Source organism: Hippoglossus stenolepis, chromosome 12 (assembly GCF_022539355.2).
Source record: "Hippoglossus stenolepis isolate QCI-W04-F060 chromosome 12, HSTE1.2, whole genome shotgun sequence".
NCBI lineage: Eukaryota > Metazoa > Chordata > Actinopteri > Pleuronectiformes > Pleuronectidae > Hippoglossus > Hippoglossus stenolepis.
The window spans coordinates 4,219,542-4,243,600 of record NC_061494.1 but is presented as its reverse complement, the minus strand read 5'-3'; the positions used below and the strand labels follow the sequence as shown (position 1 = coordinate 4,243,600).

Genomic DNA, 24,059 nt, shown 5'->3' with positions numbered 1-24,059 from the left:
GTGTGTGTGTGTGTGTCTGTGAGTGAGTGAGCTGGGGATCTACAGTAAGCCCCTCGCACACAGACTGTCATCAGTGATGAACGGGCCTACCTGGGGAGAGGGCCCTTCATGGACACACACATATGCACACACTGACTGCTTGCAAATGGATTACAAAGCGCCAGGAATAGAAGTCTTCTGTTTCATCTCTTTACCCCTCACACACACACACACACACACACACACAAACAAAGTGTAATCCACTGTGTATGCATATTGTCCATGGCTCCCAGAATAATGGCAGCTAAGCAGGGAATGCTGGGAACAGCAGGTGACGTGCCATGGTAGGTCATCTTTCCGTGACATGGAACTCTGAAATGGGAGGTGAGGTGGCCTAATGGACCTATAAAGAGAGAGAGAGAGAAAGTAGGAAAAAAGTAATAATGAACAAGTAATGAAAAATTAAGTGAAATTCTGACAAATTAAAGCTGCACGACAATGAATAAATCATTTTTGCCATTGGAGGAAAGTGATGAACCAGATTCTACAGACCTCTTCATTCTAGCATTGTCTGCATTGAACTATTTTTGTGGTGACTGCCCACAACCCTACAGTTTGGGTTTTCCACTCTCATCAATCTGTCATTAAAAAAAGAGGCTTTGTTAAATCCATTGTGTTCCCCCTGTCCTGCACCACAGGCTCATAGGTTTGGCAGCTATGTAACTTTAATGTAGCATTTAGCAGTGACATATTTCCATAAGGAGTTGGTGGAGACCAAAACAGAGTAAACAGTGAATGTTGTTCTGTATTTTCTGAGCAAATGTTTGCCATATTAACTTCAGCTGATGATGTCGGTGTTTACAACCTGTTCTCAATAAATGGAGCCTTAAATTTTGTAAAGAAATGTATTGTGCTTGTTTTTGTTTTGTTGCAAAGTCAAATCTAACTGAAATGAGAAAGTGGTAAAATAACTTCAAAACATCGATACATCATTTTACAAAATTTTTCATATTTTCAAATTTCATTTCTGTTTTTGATGTGAAATTGCATCAACAAGAAACATGAGAAATGGTTTAGCTAGATTATCTCAGTGAGAACCTCACTGTCAGTAATAACTGACTTGATCAAAGTTGTGTGTGCAGGCCAAAGTTGGAGTAAGACGTTGGTCTGTAAACTGGGCTTCATGTTTACGAGGAAGTTTGATTGATGACATCACTGTTCTCATTTATTTTCTCCCACTAATAACTTTGGCAAACCTGGTGTTTGTTTAAAATCCTTAAGACCATACGACTGCTCTAATTTCTTCCCCCATAGGACATACTCTGCATTCCCAGCAGAAATCAACATGAGACCTGTGCTGTAATAGACCAAAATTATTCTTCAGAGCCGAAGAGCACAAAGAGAATCATGTAGAGACAAACTTCCTCCCCTCCCTCTGATCGCTGAGGGCAGCAGCAGTTAACCTGCCTGTCACTCGTTCTAACAACCGAGGAAACTGCTGTCCAAACAAGATACGCTGCCACTCTGGCCTCCGTCTCTGACTCATCTGACTCATCCTCCTCAATTTTATCACTGACACCACTTTCCCACAGCCTCTTCCAAAGCCATTACCAAGCAGCTTCCAGGTTAAAGGTCATGGTGACAGTCTGGGTCATTTGATGTTTGAGGATGGAAACATGAAATCCCATGAGCAGCAATATCCCGATGTTATATAATCTAGATATACTATAGAATATTGTCCTAGATTCTAACTACACAAATGATTTACCCTAACTTTCAACAGTATAGATCTTTACATATACAGTGCAGCAGGTGGTGTTGTGTCTTTTATTGAGGTGTAGCAAATGAAACCTAAAGCACAATGGTGCTCAAGTTGAGTCGCACTGTACTGTGTCTGATCTCCTTCACCACGTCTGCGTGTCTGCATGTGGGAGCCGGCACAGTAATACAGTTGTGTTTTTGAGAACTGGTTACCCAGCTTGCCAAGGGAAATTTGTTTTTTGCTTCCCAAACCAGGACTATTTTAGGCTTAAGGTCTGCAAATGCTGAATCCACATGCAGACATCAAAGTCTTTGGACGGTATCAGAGCAGTGCACCATCTACCTACACACACATGTCAAAACAGAGATGCTCCAGGTAGTGTGCGCTGGGATGATGATGGTGTGAATCTAATTGCATAGGCAGATATCGTAAGAGTGGTGTGTTGGTGTGTGTGGTTTTAAGATGAGTGGACCCTTCATTAATCCGCTTTATTCAGGCTCACCACATTTCTATTAATTCTCTACATCGGTTGAGGCCAAGCTGCTGTCATATGGTGGCTGGTTTGAATCTAAGAACTGAAACAGCTTTCAACATTCCCCAATAAGTCTCTTTCTCTATACAAAACCACCATTGGTCGATTGTCAAACTCATGCACAGAAAAAGCAGTTACGATTATATTTGCTCCTTTCAAATGACGGCAGCTTGGCCTTCTCTGAGACCCCCAGAATCCCTTGAGCATCCTCGGTTGATCACATCTGGAAAGAGTTAGCTCATAGAAATGTCAGCTAATTGTTTGTCCAATGCTTATTTTGCGAATTACATCATGCTTTCCCGACGAGTAATATTCTCTATCATTGCCATTCAGTCCACAAGTGTAGTTACTTCTTGTCTGCCTCGAGCATTTATACCTACCCCCCGTACCAAACCACGGGTGGGTTCTTAAATGACATGTGAATGCAGGTTAAATTAGAAGAGACAGAATAACAGAACCAATAGGCATCGAAAGACGAGGAATCGGTGGATGTGGTGAGGGATCAGAGAGCGGGAGGCCTGATTTGGAAAAAAGAAAGAGTGAGGAAGAGAAGGAGAGCGTGGGTGTGGAAAGAAAGCAGGATTCGTCACTTTGTTATATAAGTCGGCTAAATGAACCAGTGCAGAAATCAGAGCTATCGGACTAGTGAGAAAACAGTGACTTGGCCTAGAAAAGGAACAGTGTGAGGAATAACAAACAAAATGATAAGGCCGTGTTGTGCGGCCTCCTGGCTGCTGAGTCATGTTGTGTCTTTGGACTGTTTTAATAAACTCTCAATCCATCAGCTGCGGCTCTTGTTTCTGTTTAACTCTTTCATACAGCAGGTGTGTCCCATGCAGGTTCTGGCAAGTAAGCTGTCCATCAGACATTTGTAAATCCTTCCTGATCAGTGACTACACTTTCTGGCATCTGCAGTGTGTCGTCCATTTGCCAATAAAAAACATATTTTATGAAGGCGTGTGCAATAAAGCAAACATTGTAAAAATGAATGTGTGTGTAGCTGATTTACTGCAGATAGATAGGGATTATAGAGAGAGGTTTGACATATCATTACCCGGAATCCAACTTTAAATCAAGTTTAGGTGTGTGTGTGTTTAGGTCCTTGTGTGTGCGTGTGTGTTTATGTGTGTGTGCTTTGATGCCACAGAGGAGTCATGCTGTAATGGTCCTGCTCAGTTTGTTTGCACAGCCACCCAAGGACCCAGCAGGCCCACAGATTCAATCAGAGAGGATGTGGTTTCTCTTGTAATGTTACACTAACATTTTCAGCTACACTGTGTGTTACTGTAGAGCCGTGGATGAAAAGATGTGTAGATGGACGAGCACAGCAGGAGATCTTGCTCTGTTTGCACTCATGTGTGCATGGGACGCATGCAGGGAAAACAGATTCTGCTCAAAGTGCAAAGGCGTGGAGAAAGTGAACATGTGTGCTTGGTCTCATATCTGTGTATACAGTACTACATAATACTACACATGTGCACACAGTATTACAGTGTCTAATTTGTGTGTGTGTGTGTTCAGAACTCCTGACCCACTGCTCTAACAGGAGAGCAGTAATGAGCTTATTAGTCTGGGGATGTATTTAAAGTAGGTCACAGCAGTCTGGATTGTTAACAGCAGACTGTACACACATGGACATGTGATGAATGTGGTGGTAGTAATTGTAACAGCACTGATTGTATAGTTCAGGCAGGGTTAGTGCAAGTTGTTACTGCTGTGGTTGTGTAGTTTTGTTAAGATGTCACAGAGGATGTCTCTGTGTCTCATAACTTGTAATAATTGTTACCATTTGGCTCTGGAAAGACACATACTTCCTAAATGCTTGATAAAGTGAAATCAAATGCCTTTAGAAGGCAGTGCTGGGAGGCGTCTATGGAGTTTCCTGATGGCCACAAACAAGGTCATACCGAAAGTCCCGGTGTTCAACCCGCCGGCACAGGCAGCTGTTGCTGAGACAGCCGGGGCTGGAGCGAACATGTCTAATAAGGTTGGTGGTCCCAAGCTGAGGGACAGGAGAGGATGGGGGACCTGTGTTCGATGTGGTGGTTTAGGGGTTTAATTTCAGCATAGATTTGACAATGAGCCCATTGCCAGCTTCCCTTTCACGAGCGGTCGCTGATGACAGACGGGCTTAACTTTTTCAAGTATATACAAATGTCATGATGTAGAAACAGTTGACTCTACGTAAGCTGTCGCCCTGAAAGGTCCAAGACGAGTTGAAACACCGGGTGGCGTCATGAGCCATGTTCAACCCATAAATGTGGACTTATAAATTTGGTGATACATGTGATATTAAAGCCAGCATTAATGTATTTCATCAAAGAACAGTCATATAATTTAGTTCACAGCTCAAAAACACATTACAGTGTGCAGTATCTCTTTAAGTATCTAAGGGGTTTGAGTCTGTGTCAGACTGGACATTTTTAAAACATCAGCAGTATTCTGTCTGATTATGGTCATGCCAGTGAAGCCAATTTGAAACACTATGAACCAAACCTGCCTGGTGTTTGCCTCTAAAGCTCAGGCTGGTGCTGCCGGTGTAATGATGTGGGGAATGTTTACTTGACATACTTTGGACCCTTAATCATGCATGGTTTGAATGTCACAGTCTATCTGAGTGTTGTTCCTGACCATGTTCCTCCCTTTTTGGCCGCAGTTTACCATCTTCAAATGGTTACTTCCAGCAGGATAATGCTTCATGTCACAAAGTTAAAGTCTAGAACTGATTTCATGAACATGACAGTGGGCTCGGTGAACTTCATTGACCCCTGCTGTCACCAGATGTGAATCCAGCATAGAACACCTGGGTGGTGGTAGAACAGGAGATTGGCAGCATTAACGTGTAGCTGACAGATATGTATTATATTATTATGTTATGCAATCATGTCAACATGGAGCATAATCCGTTTTGACAGCAAAGGGAAGCGTTACCTTGTATTAAAATGGTGTTCTATATAAAGGGCTTAGCTAGTGTATTTGTGTCTGTAAAAGCAGGTGTAGCTCACAACGTGACCCAAAAAAAAATCTGGGGCAAGACTACAACATTGTCGGTTTTGAAAAGTTACAGATATAGTTTGACACAGACACCTCTAATCTGATGTCAGGGAGGAAACAGTGCTGATGGAGCATTCGACCCATTAACTTTATCTATCTGCGGTTTGCTCCTGGGCAGGCACAATACAGATGGTTCCATTGGATATTTTTCATCACAAACAGCTGCCTGCAGCTGCTCCAAGCAGCAATGATGAGAGCGGCGAGTCTGAACCGCAACACAAAAGCCCTTAGAACTGGAGATGGCTGCAGAGCTCGATGCTAATTACCTGTGGGTTCATCATTTGGAGCTATACACCGTTCACATGACTGGTTCAATGCGAAGGGTTTAGTGAAATCTAGTGGTGAAGTTGCATATTACCACCACCTCACTACTCCCCTCCTTTCCAGGAGTACAGGAGATCCTAGAGCGGCATTCAGGTGACGTAAAGACATGATAGGCTCTTTCAAAAGCAAATGCTTGGTTTGTCCATTGTGGGCTAAGAGAAGAGAACCCACTCCCCATTTAGATATGAAAGGCTCATTCTAAGGAGATGAAAACCCAATTATTCTTAGTTCCAGATGATTATACACAAATGAAAACACAATAATGACTATTATATTTTCTGCTGATAGATTCCCCTGAACCTAAACACTGGACCTTAAATTGATCTGATCAACTTTGAATCAGCTACTGAGCAGCACAAAAAACTACTTTTGTCAAATGATTTGATCCAATAACAAGATGAACTGGGCCATATTTAAGTTTTTGTAACTATGAAAACTACTCAACTGAAAACTACTTGCACAATAGCAACATTCATACTTCCAGTTTATCCATTCCAAGGCCTCATTTCTCTGGAAAACTCAATATATCTTCCATATTAGGTAATAGTCTAGAAATTATTATCTATCGTAAAATATTTTTTTAAACGTCACAGGTCTCTCACTCTTTGCCGTCTTTGAGTTTTTACACAGGATTTCTTGGTGCCTCAGCTTAATGGCCTCTCTGAGCTCGACTGCAGTGATGGCAGTAATTGAGTAAAAAGTGTGTAAATACACAGGTCAAAAGTTAAAGGTAAATATTGACCCATTGACTCGAGACCGGGAGGCTCAAGAAAACAGCTCCACAAACCGGGCAAGGTGAGCAAGGAGACTGCAAGACATTACTGGTGGAAAGTTTTTACTGCTGGTTCACAGAACAGCCTTCTTGGACCATTTTCACAGGAAAGGAAAATCACACCACAGATCCAACTTTTTTCATTTCGATGTGGGATTTAAGCTTTCCAGCAATGATACAGCTATTTCAAGTTCAAGTTCCTTTCAATTCCCACACAGTGAGGCAGGAGGAATTTGTTTCAGCACAGATGGAAATCGCTCTGACATTTACAGCACCTAGCTGTGCCATGCAGAACATAAAAACAACAGATCCTGTAGACGGAACAAAGTGCCAAAGTGCCCGACACTTAAAGTTCACAAATGAGGGAACTAATGTGGTTGCTTTGTGTTAAACAGTATGCTGCTTGCTCCCAAAGCTGCTTCCCTGGACTTACACAAGCTTCTCCTTTTTTATTTAAATGCAGCCTCCTGTGATCCAACAAACTCAGCAATCACAATAATCAATTCCAAACTTTCTTCTGAGTTCTATACCCTGCTAGCAGAGCCTGCCTGTTCCCTCTTAAGTTGCAGTTCTCTATCTTTAACATCTCCATGGAAAAATTTGACCCTTGAAGAGATTGGAAAAAGAACCCTCTTGCCTTTCATAGTAAATTACCCATATCAGTGCATGTATATCTTAGCTCTATCTTCCACTGCTTTTCCTTCCACTGGGCATTCATTATTAAAACTCTTGAGTTTCAGCAGAGCAACTATCACGATAAAGACTCCAGGGTGGAAATCTAGAGCAGGGGCCATTTTGGTTCTTCAATGACAAGTAATCGAGGCCATTGAATGGTCCCTGGACAGGAAACTGGGACCGTTGGGGGTCGTTGACAGGCGTCACTGACCCCCTTTCTCCACTCATCTGGGGAGAAATCAGAGCCTTCCAGCTGACAACACAACATCTCCTCACATTCAGAGCTGGCCAAAGATTTGGTGCTAATAGCTGAGGAATGATGATTGTCCCTGTGGTCGGGTTTCACAGAGGAGACGTTTGCAGACAAAGGGCAGGGAGGGGAGAGTCAACTCAGTGTCAGACTCCACAGAATTGTTGGATAAGGAACTGGCAGCTGATAGATAATAACAGTAATTCAACCTGTGCAAGGCTCATAAAAGTTAGAAACCATAGAGGACATTCTATCCTAGATCAATAAAACAAATTACATAAATTATTTGCTTGAGGGCTTCACCTTGTCATATTGTGGTCTATACCAAAAGGAGACTCAAGAACCTACAACCCAATTGACATTGGCCAGGTAGAGTACTGCAGATCAGTATCCCTGGGACTTACATTCATATGGGATGATTCCTCAGGTCTCAATCCATGTCCAGTGCCTTAACCTTCACAGTTTCCTAACTCAAATCATTCCTAAACCATACTCTATTTACAAGTCTCGACACAAACTCCCACATACCATAGCTTGTGTACACAGATGATGTTGAAAGCAAGAAATGGAATTGACTGGAAAATAGGGGGAAAGAAGTCAATAAACATAATCCAGGGTTTTCCACAATTTTCAGCATTTTTTCTTAATGGTTACATCGTGTTTATCTCAAGGATTAATGGGGCAGCTGTATTTTGTATTGCACTTTCATAAACTTGGAGCGCTCACTAAAGACAGATTTGTAAAATCATTTATTCTATGTTCCCTACCTGATAAATATCTGCATCTTTTAAAGACCATGTTTCTAATGCAGGCTTCCTGTTATAACTTTGAAGTAACCAACCCACAAGCCCTAACCCTGAAAAGATCTTCAGGATTTGTTTTGCTTTTACTTTGGAAGTGGTCATTTCAATCATTAAACTAATCTTCATGTAAAATTGGTAAAGTACCTCTTTTAAAAGTGTCCATTAGGGGGTGTTTTAATGCGCAAACATGGGGACACCAGCTAAGGTTTCTATATGGATGATGTGTAATAGTTGAGATAGCACCAGAAATAATATCCTTAATTACTCTCTCTTCAATTTTGTTTCTAATGTTGTTGCGTAGATTGTGCAGACATATAATGTTAATTTCGACATAAAGTCTGATGGAACATAGAATATGCAGGATTGCCACAGTTTGACATCTCATGTACAAAAATATAATACTGTTATATATAGTTTAATGCCTACCTAAAATTGGTTGAACACCTTAGAAGGTGTTTTGTAACCACAGTCATCAGTCATCAGTCACTGCAAGAACCACATACACATACACAACTAGACAAAGTGATCAAGTGACACTCAGTCACACAGATTTGCTGAAGATCAGCTAAACTTAACAAAATTACAGGACATTGAAGAGTGACCTCTGACTGAGTTTGAATTAATCTGGATGTAGGTCAGCAGCGACCATCTCTTTTTTTCTCTGTTTAAAAAGCATCCAAACCGTGTATCCCTCCTCTAGCCACATATATCCCACAACTTCTACCAAGTCTTCCCTTGGCCTCCATCCACAAGCACAAACCTACTCTCCTTCCTCCCACCCAACCATCCATCCCTCCTCATTTTCCTCCGTCTTCGTCTGTTGTGTAAACCTAACAACTGCAACCACTGGGATTCTCGTGTTTCCAAAAGAACTGAAGTTTGACATTGCCCTGTAAAGGTAGAGCGAGCTGCGTGACCCACAGGTCCCCTGAAAACCTTTAAACCCCAGAAGAGCAAATTAAAAATGCATTGTCATTAATCTGAAGTGACGTCTGTTTTTTTGAACACAAGTTCAAGGAAGATTGTTTTTTGTTACAAGCTTTCCATTCCCATCCGTCCATCTCCCTGGCGATGCACTATTACCACTAATCCTGCTGTCTGACTCAGGCCTGGGACCCTCTTTACATGGATGTCCAAGAGGGAGAAACTCCATCTGGCCGCAAGCAACAAAAACCACAGAGCTTTATGAAGGACGTGTGAAAACCCAGCAAATATCTGGGTTCGGAGTAATGAGAGGGAATCTGATGTATAGCACGGAAACATAAACCCTTCTCTGTTTAGTTCTCTTGCCCACTCCTTCTTTCCGCTCTTTTCCCTCACGTATCACTGGATCTGTGTTTGTGTTGCTGGTACATTCAAGGAGCTGATAGTTGTATCAAACCTAACTTTTATTGGCAAAGTTAAAAAGCAAATACCAGTGTCCCTGCAGTCATCCACTCTATACACACACACACAGCTTTATTTGTTTAAAGATACGGCGGCATGCCGGGGGTGTAAAATCTGACTTGTACAATCAACAAAGCTTTTTTTTTGTTGTTTCCAGCCTCATAAAATTGTCCACAGATCCTCATCCAATATTTGAATTTGCAACCAAATGGGGTTTAATAAGCCTGTAAACCTGAAGTAAAGTCAAGTATGTTTCAGTCTCAGCACCGGTTTCCTGCCAAAACACTAGAACTGCAATGCAAATCAAAATATGATCTGATATGTTGTTTTAACTGTTTGCAAAATGTGGTGGACATATTCTCATTAATGAGCAGTTAGAATATTTCCAACTGGTTGTTTTTCTGTCTTTGGACTGAGACTGAGAGTTATGGGAGGATTGATTTCAACACATCTTTAGTCACAGGCCTTGCATGCTGGTGTAGTCGGAGCAAAATAAGCAAACTCATACTGGAACTGTCCTTTAATGGTTTCCCCTAGGGTAACTGGTGAACAACTACTCCATGACTATTTATCATTACCCTTTTAACCAAACTGCTAAGACACCATGATGTGTAGATAACATTTACAAAAAGGGCAAATCAGATCCATTAGGTTGTAGGTCAACAGATAGAAATCAGAGGTCACCAGGCTTTGTCTTTGGAATCAGGATGAATCTGTGATGATTTACTTTGGGGAAACTGGAGAGTGTCATTTTACTTTGTTAAAGTGAAGACACATACAGTCTTAATATTAGCCAGCATTAGACCACCCAAACAGACACACACATATAGTACAAATAAGGCCAGATTTAAACCCCAGTGGCGAGAGATAAATAGAGAGCCTGAACATGACACTCACTGTATCAACAGGCCAGGAAGGGTCACTGAGGGACAGGGCTCGTCCTTAATGCCTTTGTCATAACAGCAAACATCCAGCCAGACAATGATCCGAATCTGAAAGGCATCCTGGAAAAACACAGCTGAGTGACGAAGGGCTGAACCCCCCAACAGACCCTGACGTGATAGCTAAGAACCAAAAAACAAGAATGGAGTGAAGCCTGTGAGCTAGTCCACATTGTGCTCCTGACAGTATGTGTCCACTGGATCCTTGCAATACGTGGGTATATTTAACATGATATACATCGCCTGCTATGTCTCTGCCAGTCAGGCTGTTTACCGCTCTTTTGCTAACACAACTGCAAACAGTGCTGCAAAGACTGCAGCTGTCCAACTGAGTCATATATTACCATCACTAATGGACCCGGCTTATGATTGCCAGATACTTACATAACAATAAATGCATATCACATGCTATAACTATCTATTGCTACCCTACACCAGTCATTTCTTTTGAGTACATTCAGCTCACCTGGAATCAGTGGAAACAGTCATATTGTAATAGCAAACCATAGATTCTTCTGTAGCAGAGACGTGGGCTCAAATGGAAATTAATCACAAATCTAATCTCATGCCAAAAATTTTAAAAAGAGTGGAAACTGAATCCACAATGTACCTCAATGGACAGATAAATAAACTTAGAATATATGCAACAGCAGCTGATCTCATTGTGCGAACAGCCATGAAATTTGCATTTGACAAGCTCACATTTGAATCTAATTGTTATAGGCCAAGTCCTCCAAGGGTCCATTTTTTTCAGAACTAAACCCCTCGCACTCGCAAAGCTCTGTACCAGACCCAACCCTTTACATGCTATTATATTCAAGCCTAACCCATGAACCTTTGACCCGCCCCCCGCCCCATCACCCATGATTAAACACGAATGCTACATACTCACATCAAATGGGTTATCGCCTCCTTGTCCTCCAGTTTTTGTGGTTGAGTTGTTTTCTGTAATTTGTCACAGCACCTGTACTCCTGCAGCTGTCAGTTTGTTGATAGCTTGTGGCTATCGAAAGCTAATATATTGTGGCACTTTACACAAGCAGCAAATCCACTGAAAACGTATTCACCACTGGCTATTTTTGTCGATGTGATCCGTTTCGATGTTCCATCTAGTTCTGTGTCAGTAGTGACAGTTATTTGAGCAAGCAAATGAGGTCACAGGTGTTGTCGTAGGCTTTCACTTTCAAATAAATGTATTTAATTTCTATCCGTGCCTGTTCCTGGGAATTTATATCAATATATATTTTTAAGCTTTACCCATTTTTTTGCAGTAATTGACCAAGTGCAGGACTCTTATATATTGGCTTTGTAGTCGGTTAAAAAAACAACTCTTAAATCATGGAGACACAACTACTTTAATTTTATTATCACCATATTAGGTCACACAAAGAACAATAACTTAAAATGTACTGTGACCCAAGGCTTAGCGAACATTGGCCAAGATCTAAGTTAACTCTGTAGACATGAAATCAATGACAGTGTTGCTGTAGTAATAAAATCATTGCATCTGAAACTTTCAAAACAAGAATTTATCTTTTAAAATCACAAACAATCAGCAATGTTAGGGGTGTCCAGCAGTAAGTTTGGCCTTAAGTTTGCTGCTGTTCTAAAGTCAGTAATTTAATTTAGTTCACTTTTGCTATGACTTGGAACTTTACACGAGACGTCAGACACATCAGAATAAGTTCAGTTTAAGAGCTTTACAGGGACCACAATTGTATAGGTACATTTTACATTGACTTAAATATTAGTTGACACTAAGTGGACCATATTTGATTTTAAATAAAAACAATAGGCCTCATACATCAGTCTGAGCCTAGTATATGTCAAAATGTTCAAAACGACTGTCCTTTAATGCTGAAATGGAGAATAGTACTCAAGGACTTGTTATTTTCCTCTTCACACCCTTTCCAACATACCATTTACTGTGGCATTTCTGAAGTGCTGCTATTAGGTGCCATTACAAGGTGGATTACAGTATATCTCCCAACACATGGTAACTTCAATGACACTGTAAATGTACATACAGTGCTCCACACACACACACACAAACATAGCAGCTGGTGCTTACTACCCCCCCACCCATCTGTACATCTCAGCCACTGATAGACCCCCATTACTTTAATATGAAAATTACAACCACATGAAATTTCTCCCATGGTTCAAACATACAACGGCTGGCAACCACATTGTATGGCAGCCTGTCGCTCCAGTTCTGTTTTTTTTCCCTCCCCTCCCTCAACTGTAGACCAGGCACTTCAAGGTTTGCCAACCATAACACAGTTGGCACAGCATTTGCCCTCCCGTCACCGCTGTGCACGCAAACGTTTCGCTTCTTTCTTCTCTTTTTCTTCATCATCTGTTTATTTTGGTTTTTCCTTTCTTTTCCGAATGGAAATTTTGAGGTCGATTTGTGTTGCCTGTTCCGGGCGAACAGTTCCAAGCACAAAGGGTAGGATGAGGAATGGGTGGAGGGTTGAGGATAGACAGTAAGAAGTCGCGGGGGAAATTTAGATTCTTACCCGACATTGAGGGAGCTTCAAAACAGCTACCATGTGTTCTTTATTTCAGCTGGGGTTCGATGGCAAATGGAGCGAGGCGAGAGCTGGCTAGACCCTTTACCCAACGGACAAGTACTATACGCACACACACACGCAAAGAGAGAGAAAGACGTACATACTCTGCCCACTATCCCCATCCATCAACCACATCCATGGACTACAAGCCGTTACAGAGCAGAGGACTGTACTTTCCCAGACCCGGCTGCCAGTTTGGACTTATTACATTACCTAGATTTGGTTCATGACAATACAACAAGACACAGAGGTTAATGTAGGGAATGTAGGACTGTCTCAGAAAGCCATGAATATAGGCTACACATGATGTAGCAAACAGTCATCCAGGGAAGGCAACTGAGAACACTTTCTCTTTTCCAGGAGCAACAGTCTGTTTCACATTCAATCAGTCACAGGCCTGGGAGCTGCCAGGAGGCTGTTGGCTACAGAGCAGTGCTCCCTGCCTTGCTCAAGGGCAAACAATGTGGTTGCTGAGGAAAATGGAAACATTCCTCATTTACATCTTCCTCTTACTGGCTGGTTAACGGGCTCACAAGAGCACCTGTAGTAACAACCCTGCTGTGTCATACCCACAACATGAATTTCTAGGCCACAACTGTTAAGGGAAAACTCTGGTTAATTACAACTTTGCAGATTTGAACCTCATGTCTGACTGTAATGATGAGGTGGTAGTCACCAAAGTGTTTGCTAAGATCTGGGAACATGGCAACCTTGTGATAACAAATTCTGACGAGGCAAGAGGATCAGACAGATGTAAACAAACCAGTCATTACTTTTCCAGAAACATGTCTTGTGCACAGTTACTGTAAATAAGTTGGATGAGCTTTAGCTCAACTTACTTTGTCTTCTGGTGAGCAGGTACACAGTGGCTTCATCAGATATTTGGCTGAAATCAGCTGCCTGTTTCTGTTGGAATCAGGTTTGAGACTGAACTGAAACAGAATGGGGCGTGAAATCAAAACATTGAGTCACTAAGGCTACATCCACACTAGCATGTTTTAGTTTCAAAACACAGCAGTGGTTCTATGTTAACGCCGGCCGTCCACAATACTTCTGATGTTTCTGAGCACCTAAAATGTAGAAGCGTTTTAGTACAAACACTCTGGGGCTGTGTTGTAGTCTGGACTGAAGGACACTGAGCTGTGTAGTCATTCACATTCACGTCCTGATTGGTCCTTATCAGTTATGACTTGACTACCAGTGGTTCCAGCTCATCATCAGTCCAAGAAAAGAAATCCATCCCTTTTCTATTTGCTGTTGTTGCTTCATAGTGTTTAGTGTAAGTAAGCAACCAGCTATAGAGACAAATCTGCTTCCTGTAACACACATGCACGCATATGTCCAGTGTAGTTATAACGATATGCATTTTCTGGTGTGGTAGTATGGATGTGGATTATTAGTGATATGGAGCTAAAATGCCAACGTGAGATCATCTTAATTTTACATGCACTGTTTAGAATGAAATTGTATTAGACTGAATGAAGCCTAAAACACTAAAACCTCGAATTGAGGTGTACTTCAGAGTTGGGTGAAAATTCTCTATGGCCTTTTCACTATGACAGATATTTTTCACCTTACTGGAAATTCTCTCCCCATTGTTAATGTAAAAACATTGATCTGAAGTTTAAAATGAATTCTTATAAATCACATCCATCTTTCAACAGGATGCTTCCATTGGCCAAAGTCAACAATGTCTGACTCATGTAAATATGTGATCCCGTCTTTGATATAACCAGTAGTCATCAGCGGCAGTTCAGAGTCTGAATGCAAATCACCAATACAAATTAAAACGGTGTTCTTTTATTCTTGCTGCTTGAAGAACTCTAATCCTTCAGAGCAAATGTTTTCTTTCTTACTGCTGGGAGCAAAGGTGGTCATGGAAACAAGCATATTACAGATAAACACAGGAGGTGAAGCCCTCCACTGTTTGTTCTGCTGTAAACATGAAAGCACTTTCATGCTGGTGGAATGCAGCGGCCTGTGTGTGTGTGTGTTTCTGTTTGTGTGCGTGTGTGTGTGTGTGTGTCTGCTTTCATGTACGAGTGTGTATAGAGCGTTCTGTCTGTTTATTCTCACCCTAGCATGTGTCAGCATTATTACTCAAACTTGACGAATCAACTGTATGGCTGAGTTTGCTCACTGCCATTTGTAGACCGAATGTAACAGCAGCAGCAGATGTATAGCTATTTCTAATCTTGGATGCTGATGGGAGATGTCACTCCAAAGTTCAGCTGCAGCCAAGCTCTCAACCAAAAAATGAACAAACAAGGTGAACATGGTTAACAGCTGCCAGCCAAAGTTTTGCTTGTCATTACAAAAACTTGAGAACACACGCTGCAGAAACTATGGTCAATTCACATGTGCCAGTCTGAGACAGAGGTTTCAGGTGCATTGTTAAAACATCAGCATGCTAAACATTGCTGCTATGTTAACGCCTGCCGTCCACATACTTGGCTGCAGCCAAGCAGCATACTATAGATCACACATCTATCATTCAAGGCATAGGGCTAGAGAGTACAGGCCTGGGAGCTGCCTGGAGGCTGTTGGCTACAGAGCAGTGTTCCCTGCCTTGCTCAAGGGCAAACAATGTGTTTGCTGAGGAGAATGGAAACATTCTACAAGAGAGGAGACCATAGAGAAACTCTGGTCATAAATCCATGTGTGAAAGTCTGAGAAAGTAGTTACAGGTGCATTTTTAAACATTAGTATATGTCTGTATAGGATGCTAGTGAGAGTATAGCTGTTTTCAGACATTAACTCCAGAAAATGTCTGGAAAATTTGCTCTGGACATTTTCCGGAGTTTGCCTTTCACATATGAAGAACACAAAAGGAGATTGTCCTGGGCAGACGTGTTCACAACAACAGGAAAATGTCCGGGAGAGTCAGACTAGGCATGGTGCCTGGAGAGAGAAGGCAGGACCCTGGACATAACCAATACATTCCCCCGCAGAATGCACAGCGTATTTGTTTACAGCACGTCGACACCACTGTCTGTCTTTATCCCCAAAAGTTCTCGAATCTCATTGTCTTTCTGATGGCTCTGTGTGCTCCCTATTTATCCTCCACTCCTGTGGGCCCACTTTTTTACAGGCTGTCCTGTACGCCTGCTTTCCTTCAACTCATCGTCAGATAGTTAGCTAAGCCAACTAAGGGTTAGGTCTGCTCTCGGCCTCTCTAAGCGTTTCTTGTAAAATCTCCGGTTTATCTCTAGTGTTACCTGTGAACCTACAAATATCTCGTCTCCCTGTTCCCAGGATCTCCTCACCAGCCACAACGCACCTCAGCTAGGTCACCTGTTCATTCCGGCCACACCGCAGCCACTTGACATTTACTATGCCCTGCCATACACCTGCCTGCCGCCTGGCCATCTGTATAAACTCACATAAAGTTGCCTGAGTGTGTGTGTATGTCTGCCTCTGGGTCTGCTATAAAAACAGTCTTTTTATTTTGACATTTTCGTTGCTGCCTCCTACGTGTACGATATCTCTTTTCTCATCCTGAGGTATTTGTCTTCTTCTAGTTTTGTGTCTGTCATGCGCTAGAAAAGATATCGACATTTTCCCTCTGTATTCTCACATGGGCTCACTCAGATATTTTCTGGACATTTTACTTACGGGCTGGCAGGAAAAGTAAAAAAAAATGTTGAGAACAACAGACTCGGATATTTACCTTTTCACATACAACCCCTCAAAAATGTTCTCTGTAAGCAGCTCATGTTTGAGATTGTCGGCCGTTTCCCTCCAACACCACTAATCCCACTTAAGGAGAAGATTACTTTAACCAACAAATGCAGTGGGAAGACTAAAACGTTGGATTGCTAAGGAACTACAAGACCTGTTAAGGAGGAGGTTGTGGATGGTTGGCTGTTCACTTCCTGTCAAATACAGACAATAGTTCCAGAGCAGTTTCTAATAAAAGTGGCGGCAGCCATTCTGTAGCCTCAATCAAGTAGTTTAAATTGCTTAAACTTTAACCACAAAGACACCAGATCACAAATCACATACATCCTTTACTCTTTACGCTGAGAAACTTTTACTGGGTAACTTGGGGTACCATCATGAATCCTGAAACATTTGTATTCCTACATCCATGATATAGACAGAGAACATGCCCCCCCTGATCAAAATTACAGTTGTGGATTTAATTCAGAAGAAACTACACTGGCCATGTTCAATGTAATGAATGAATTTGTACCCCAGCCCTTCTGTACTCAAACTCTGCTGGACAGCTGTAACAATGAGCAACCTTTGGCCTTCTAGTCTAGACGTACTGTAACAGGTCTCCTCATGACTGGGATTATGCTCTTAATCTCACAGAAAATGTCAATGATCTGTGCTAAATAATTTGACCTATAGCCCTGAAACAAATGCACACACAAATATACATACACACACTGCAGAAAGTCTCCTTTCAGACGTGGGGAGAAAGGTGCCGTACATGAGAGATTACTTGGATGTACTGTACATCGATCAGGACATTACAGCGCTCCCCAGGTTCCCACATGCTGTTTAAACATACACACACACACAAACACACACAAACACACACACACACACACACACACAGACAAGCACATACGCACACACGCACATGCACACAAAAAACCCCATTAAAATTGAGCCGGATCCTCCCTTGGGGAGCGCTAACAGCAGACCAGATGTGGCAGTAATGCTGTTTTAATGCTGGACTTCTATAGAAACTTCTATAGAAACAATCCACTTCACCCAGAGCGCCTTCATCACCTCATCGTCAGCACGAGAGCGGCCGAAGCAAAACAGTCAAAGCTCTTGTCTGTTGATTAACTTAAGCTTCACTAGAGCAAGTGCAGGCAGTCATAGACTAAGTCCAGTGCAGCGGTGTGATAGCATCACTGCCAAACATTTGGATGTTTTATCTTTCTTTAAGTTTGGCAGTTCTGCTGTCTGGTGATACATGTTTGTTAACATTGCTATGGAGATGTTGGCCACTGCAGTTATTACGATAACGGGAGGTATGATGGGGGAATTTCCACTGGAGGAGAGGATGTGTGTGTGTGTGTGTGTGTGTGTGTGTGTGTGAGTAAATGCAGGCAGAGATATCTGCGTGATGATAGTGATGGTTTGGACTGAATCACCATGCTGGTTTGTACATCCAAGTTTCTACCTCACTTCTCTCCTTCATCCGTGACGCCTCTCGCTTCTTACTCTTTCCCTTCGCTCGTCATTGTTTTATCTTACAGGACATATTCTTGTTTTTTGTTCCATGACTTGCGAGATACTTTGCATGTAGAGAAGTTAAGGAAAAACTTTCATTACAGTGAATCAAAGGCTTTGACAAGCTGATGAAACAGGGAGTGACCTGCAGTGACCAATATCTCATGACAATTTTCATGAAAGACAAGTTTTTTTCCCACCTGATCAGAATATAAAAAATCTGATGAGACAATTGTGTCGTGTAAGTTGTGAGATTTAACGGTGCAGAGGTGTGCATTTGTGCATGTACATATACACCTGTGTGTAACCTGATATAACTTGGTGCAGCTAACTCCAGCTCTGTGTCCAGGCCTCTCATGAGTTAGGTGTTCTGTGGGTCCTAGATCAGTTGGATCCATTAGTTACTTACTTACTTAATGTATCCAAGTGAAAAGTGAAAAGGTAAATATAACAAGGGGCTATGCCGAAAGAAAGTATGGTGCATGTAAAAAACTCTTTAATGAAAATGCCTGAAGTCAGGAAATGTGTTAAACCAAGAAGTAGAGGACAAAAAGGACATGGAAATTGACCAACTTTCTGTATCGTAGGTTGTTTACTCTGTTGCAGGGTCATGGAAATTTAACATTTAGCTACAGTAAGCTAGTGTAGCTAACTGTGGGCTCGATGTGATGCCTACCTCATCCATGTGATGGAGGACGTGGTACTGCAGCAACAGAGTGATTGTGTTTTCACTGAAATGTGTGAGCTGGTAGTTTAACTGCCACAAGATACTGAAGGATGTTAAAGTTGGTGTAGCCTGACTTATCTGCCTCTCTGGGGAAAGAACATGAAAAATGTGTTACATTCATTCTGAGAATGTCAGGTGAGAAACTGATGTTGTGTAGTAAACATGCAGTAATAATACTGAAGCTACACCTCTGTCTCCAGATCTTGATTTGATCCTGATCTCATCCCCTCTTTAAGAGCTCAGACACAGGTCCCATATTCACTGTGTCTGCTAAGCAGAGGTTACAGCTAATGCTAAATATTGGGATGATACTGCTGCAACACAACTTTTGTTTCCCACCCGTTTTATTCACAGTTTTCTATTGACACGTAAAAACTCCACTCCAGACACGTGACTTAATCATCACTGAGGCAGATGAAAAGAATCAGATGTGGGAGCGATGAGGGATCAGTGACCTTCCTCAGTTTGAAACAAAGTTTTCTACATTGTTCTCCATCGTTTGACTTGTGCTCTTTTAAACTATGTTATCTTGTTGACCTCTCTTCCACTGCAGTGGTTTATTGGAACCAGGAGTTAGAACCACTAGCTTATCCAATGCACCTACCTCCTACTATTCACATAATGGTAATGAATGGAAATGTACGTTCATTTGTATTGTCCTGGATTTTCTACACACTTGGATGCAATCTGCATCATCATTGGACGTAAACTCACCTATTGAGACTTAAAAAACGTCTTTACTTCTTACTTATTAACTTATGGTGTCTAAGAGTTCTGTAGATGTGATGAGATACATTATGAAACCCGTATTGAACATTTTCATGAACATATTTATGCCAAGCAGTGTAATTTTAGCACAGGACTTCAGGGAAGTGAAGCCCAAAAATAAAAAGAGTTGATGAACTTATGAGGTTTCATAATCTGTCAAAACATCTGGCAACTCTGAGATATTAATCTTTGCTGCTTCAGGCTATCTGGCAGCTCCTTCAGGCAGTGGGGCTAACTGGTATAACTGTGTTCACTTCTTTCATCTTTCTCCAGTTTCAATTGTTGACTGAACAATTTCTGCAATAGATCATTACACATTGTTCCCTGTATGTGAGATCCTGCTTCTCATGCACTATGCCAGGACTCTTTGCATCCTACTGTAAAGTGCTATTTGCCAACATGTCATCATCGATTGTAACAACCAACAAAATCCTTATTTATTGTAGTCTGTGATTTAAAGTGGCTTTGATTCTGTCTCGGATCTAATGGGTCGAAGCTGTAGACAGCCTTTGCCAAACATTTCTGAGAACTGGCTCCAAAATAAACCCTTGCAGACGTTGGGGTGAGTCTGTCAGTCTTGTGAAATCAAACCCATTAACCTCCTCTTCGTCCCCCTCCTCCTCCTCCGCCTCCTCCTCCTTTTCATTAAATGTTGGAGAGTAAATACACCACAAAGGAGAAAGGGCAAACAGAGAGCCTGGACTGTGTCACTCCCTCCTTTCATTCACGATCTCTCTCTTCACCCTTTCTTCAGCCCTTCTAAGACTATGACAGCCTACACCAATAAAACAAGTCAAAGTCTAATACTAGTTACAATAATAGAAACACGATGGCAGTATCCACAGGGTAGAGGCGCTCACTGAATGGTTGGATGGGTTAAAAATGTATATGAATCAGGTGCTGTCGCCTTCACAGTCACTGCACCTCAGTTGGGAGATTCGGACCAATGTGGCCGACTGCACTCTCCACCACCTCCACCATCTTAACACCAAATGAGGGAAAATCTTTTGGAAGAATGGTCTTCATCCTCCCAGTAGAGTTCAGACACTTGTAGAATCAATAGAAGGGATCATCAAAACCAATGACTCATGGTGGGTCAACACCTGACTATTACACTTTTACCTCCGTTTAAGGGGGTTATGTTTTGTCATTGCTGTCCGTCTGTTTTGTCTGTTTGCCAGCAGCATTATGCAAAAACGACAAAACCGATGTTCTTAACACTTGTGGATGATGGGACATGGGCCAAAAAAGAACACATCAACTTTTGGCATGGATCTGGACAAACGAGCGGATCCAGGAATCTTTTCCCAGAGAATAGTTTAATGATCTTGAAGAAAAAATACTTACATTGGAAATAAAAGCTGAAATTTTGAAATTGTTCAATAAAAACAAAGTAGCTAGGAACTTACCTCTGCCAAGGAGGTTTTTTGTTAGTAAGCAAGATCACGCAAAAAACTGCTGGATGGATTTCCAAGAAACTTGCTGGAAGGATGTGGTGTCTGTCAGGAAAGAAAGCATAACATTTCTGTGCAACTCGTGGGGCAGATCCAGGAATATTTTTCTCCCCTTTTTTAAATTGTGAGGGCGTTTTTCAACAGGAATATTGATGGTTCTAATGAATATGAATGTGGTTTCATAACGGGACTGTTGGGCCTCGGAGGGGTTAGTGCTCTACTCGCCATTCTAGTTTTTTTAAGAGGCTTGAAGGGAAATAACCACCTCGCACGAAGCTTAAACACTTAATGTGTTTTATCCTCATTTGAACAATTGAGCAATGCACAGAGCAGATGTACTGTCATTAACGTTTGTATTAACTTGGGCCTACTTTTATATTTATTGTATGTACAGTATGTACAAATAAAAAATGGGAATACAAAAAAATCCCTAACCCTTTCAAACACACACTTAAGCTGCTTTCAGACATGTACTGAACTCTGCAGATCCTCCTGATTTTCTCCGGAAGACGTGCATGTGTAAACTTAAATGTCCGAGTGAGACGCTCCGCAGATTCTGCAGACTTTCTCCACCTGGCCTCCTAGTATTAAGTCTGTAGAAAGTTAGGAGGAGTGGATGGGTGAACACAGCAGGGGATCCCCTGCCGGATTCACTGCGGGCGAGTGGGGCGGATTGATGACGCTTCTAATGTGTGACAGATGCAAAAACGTATAAACTAAAAGAAAACAAATATCGGTGATGTCTAGAGAGCATGTGGCGATAAGAGGTGGATGTGTGTTGTAAAGAAAATCAAGTGATCTACGCAGCAGAGATAATATGTAACTTCCTACCTCTCGCCTGAATAATGCAGAGGATTTGTTGCTGTTGTGAAAGTGTCTAAGCAGAGAACCTCCCACTGTGTGAAAGGCAAACTGTTGGTAAACTGCAGCCAATTCTCTGGATTTTACCCTTAGGTCATGTCTGAAAACGGCTTTAGGAAGAGCAGCCAAGCAGGTGCACCACATACTCCAGCCTGCCCCCCCCTTAAACACTGAATTAAAAGGCCCGAGGACCCAGCTTTGGCACACTGGCTCCAGCTCTGCTACACATCCTGGGAAAAATCATCATGTATGGGACTTACACAATTTCCATGTTGAAATCCAATGGAACAATATTGATGTTTTGAAAAGTCTGTATTTCCACCCAACCTCACACACACACACACACACACACACACACACACACACACACTCTGGGACAAGGAGTTCATTGAGGGAAGAAAATACGGCTAAGCCCTCTTGATTGCTGGAGTGGCCTTTTCCTCCAACTCCTTCAGGTCACCTGCTGCTTCACCACCACATCCACCAGCTCCTCGCTGTCCTCCCTACTCCACCACTTCTCTTTTTCTTTCTTTACATTGTTTACAGACAGCCGGCCAAGAATGTGTTAATATGCTGAGCATGCCAACGTTTTAATTGAAGGCATTTTCCTTTGATCAGGATGGGGGTATCTGATGCTCGAAATATTTAAACCCAATCAGCAGCGATCAATTAGCAGAACAATAGCTCCCGGGCCTGGAGTTGAGGAGCAACAAGTGCCCCCTCTTCTTTTTCTCCTCCTTCTTTTTGTGTTACTTTTTTTCTGTCGTCTGATGATGACCCCCCGGCCAGCAATCAGGGCAGCGCAGGAAGGATTAGACAGACATTAACTATGATTAATGTGAAAAATAACAAGGCAGCTAAACAAAGGCTCCACTTCCATGGCATCTTGGAGCCGCTTTGAAGAGGGCTTCTCATCCTTGATCTCCTTGCACACGTCGCACACAAACACACGCATGTGCACTCACAAACGTATGTGTGCAAACATGCACAGATGTACACACAGATACGCACGCACAAACACACTCCCCCACACAAAACACACACTATTCCATCTGTGGACCGCCTTTCACTGCGAGTTAGGACCTATAAATCAAAGCCTGAAGAAAGAGAAGGAGTCCTGGGCTTGTGTTTGCAATATAAAGGAGCAGAGTGTGTGTGCATGTGTGCGTGTGCGTGTGTGTGTGTTTGTGAGAGATTTAAGGGAAACTCTAGGGCCATAAACCCCCCGGGCTGAAAGAGAACAAAGGGCAGACATTCATTAATCTATGTACAGGCCTCTATTCTCTGCACTCCACTGGAGTACAGTGAACCACACAAGCACACTTCTTCAATATGACAACCTGCCTCTCTCTCTGTGTGTGTGTGTGTGTGTGTGTGTGTGTGCGTGTGTGTGCGTGTGATCTTAAACCAGCCCCATATGGCAAAAATGCATCCTTACTGATGTGTATTTCTTCCATTCATCTGGACATGTATGTAAATAAATGATGTGTGTGTGTGTCCTGGTCGGTGTGCAGGGTGGTTTGGAGGGAGCTGGTGCTGCAGTCGGGCCAGGGAGGCAGGATGTTCCCATGCTATGGAGTGTCAGGCAGTGGGCTGGCCTGCAGCCAAGCCAAACCTGCGGCGGCTGGAAGGAGAGCAGCCCAGCACCGAGATCCAGTTACCATTTCCTCAATCACCGAGCGAGCGAGAGAGAGAGACCTGATGAGCAGCGTTTCCTGTCCACACAGAGATGATAAAATGATAGATTTGGGAGAGCAGGCTTGGCTGCTCGCAAACGGCCCGCGCCAGCTTAAGATGAAAAGCTGCATTTCAAATTTCAGTCACATAGATAAAGTGCCAATTCTTCTGTTCCTTCTTCTTGTCTTCCCATCTTACCCGTCAACCTCCGTCCCCGCGGAAAGGGAGGGAAAGGTAAAAGAGGAGTGTGTGTGTGTGTGTGTGTGTGTGTGTGTGTGTGTGTGTGTGTGAGCACCCCATATGGAAGCCATTCTCCTGTCCCTGC

General features: G+C 42.4%; 1 long non-coding RNA gene across 1 annotated transcript; it reads right to left on the bottom strand.

Moving 5' to 3' along the window:
- Positions 1-262: 262 nt before the first annotated feature.
- LOC118118656 lies at positions 263-21,248 on the bottom strand. Its single transcript, XR_004697984.2, has 3 exons — positions 21,152-21,248; positions 13,894-13,986; positions 263-382 (listed from the first exon to the last, which is right to left on the bottom strand). It is a non-coding gene; the product is annotated as an uncharacterized LOC118118656 (long non-coding RNA).
- Between the last annotated feature and the right edge of the window lie 2,811 nt (positions 21,249-24,059).